The sequence below is a fragment of the Cebus imitator genome, unplaced genomic scaffold (genome assembly GCF_001604975.1).
Source record: "Cebus imitator isolate Cc_AM_T3 unplaced genomic scaffold, Cebus_imitator-1.0 Scaffold102, whole genome shotgun sequence".
Lineage (NCBI taxonomy): Eukaryota > Metazoa > Chordata > Mammalia > Primates > Cebidae > Cebus > Cebus imitator.
In genome coordinates this window covers 3,339,981-3,341,726 of record NW_016107417.1, presented here as the reverse complement: position 1 = coordinate 3,341,726, position 1,746 = coordinate 3,339,981, and positions in this window count along the sequence as shown.

Below are 1,746 nucleotides of genomic sequence, written 5' to 3'. Positions count from 1 at the left end.
ATTTTTTGTATTTTTAGTAGAGATGGGGTTTCACCATGTTGACCAGGATGGTCTCGATCTCTTGACCTCGTGATCTACCCACCTCGGCCTCCCAAAGTGCTGGGATTACAGGCTTGAGCGCGCCCGGCCTTAATTATTACCTTTTAATCATAGATTTGTTGTGTTTTAATATCTGGTAGGATTAATCTCTACTCATTATGTCTTTTATTTTCAGAAGTTTCCTACTTGTTTAATTTGCCACATGACCTTTAAATCAGCTTTTCTAGTCCCTCCTTACCTCCCTGCAGAAAACTCTTAAAATTTTTTATTGTGATACACTTAGAGATTAAGGAGAACTGACATCTTTATGAAGGATTTTCATATCTAGACCAAGGTGTCACCCCCTTGCCTCTACTTTTGGGTGGCCAGTGACCTCCAAATTTGTACCTGTATTTTGAGCACAAGGCCTGTTCCTTGCCCATAGGCATCTCCTGATAGGGGGATCCCACAGATATCCCATGCCCTGATCCTGCACTGTCCCCCAGCTTAGTGCATTCCCCCTTTTCTTTATTCAGGTGCTCAACCCAGACCCAGGGTTTGAAGTTATCTTTGGTCCCTCCTGGTTTCCAAGAGCCATATCTAACCAGTGACTAAGTTCTATTGTGATTTTTGTTTTGTTTGTTTTGAGATGGAGTTTTGCTCTCTTTGCCCAGGCTGGAGTGCAATGGTGTGATCTTGGCTCACTAGATCAACCCCCGCCTCCTAGGTTCAAGCAATTCTCCTGCCTCAGCCTCCCTAGTAGCTGGGATTACAGGAGCCTGCCACCACATCCAGCTAATTTTTGCATTTTTAGTGTCACCATGTTGGCCAGGCTGGACTCAAACTCCTGACCTTATGTGATCTGCTCACTTCAGCCTCCCTAAGTGCTGGGATTACAGGCGTGAACCACTGTGCTCGGCCTGTGGTATATTTGTAATCACTAATGAACCAGTATTGACACAATATTATTAACTCAAGTCCATAGTTTACATTAGGGTTCACTCTTAGTGTTGTCCATTCTGTGTGTTTGGATAAATGCATGTCATGTATCCACCATTACAGCATCATACAGAATAGTTTCACTGCCCTAAAAATGCCGTGCTCCATCCCTCTTCTACCCCTCCAAATCCCTGGCAAACGCTGATCTTTTACTATTGCTAGTTTTGCCTTTTCTAGAATGTCATATAGGGTCTCATTTTGTCACCCAGACTGGACTGCAGTGGCGTGATCTCGGCTGACTGCAACGTCCACCTCCTGGGTTTAAGGGATTCTCCTCCCTCAGTCTCCTGAGTAGCTGGGATTACAGGCACTTGCCACTACACCCAGCTAATTTTTTTTGTAATTTTACTAGAGACGGGGTTTCACCATGTTGACCAGGATGGTCTCGATCTCTTGACCTCGTGATCCACCCGCCTCGGCCTAGTATGTGACCTTTTTTCTTTTTTTTGAGATGAAGTCTCACTCTGTCGCCCAGGCTGGAGTGCAGTGACACGATATTGGCTCACTGCAACCTCTGTCTCCTGGGTTCAACCAGTTCTTCTGTCTCAGCCTCCTGAGTAGCTGGGATTAAGGCGCACAACACCACAACTGCCTAATTTTTTATATTTTTAGTAGAGACGAGGTTTCACTATGTTGGTCAGACTGGTCTCGAACTTGTGAGCCACCGTGCCCGGCCTGTATGTGACTTTTTTTTTTTTGAGACGGAGTTTCGCTCTTGTTACCCAGGCT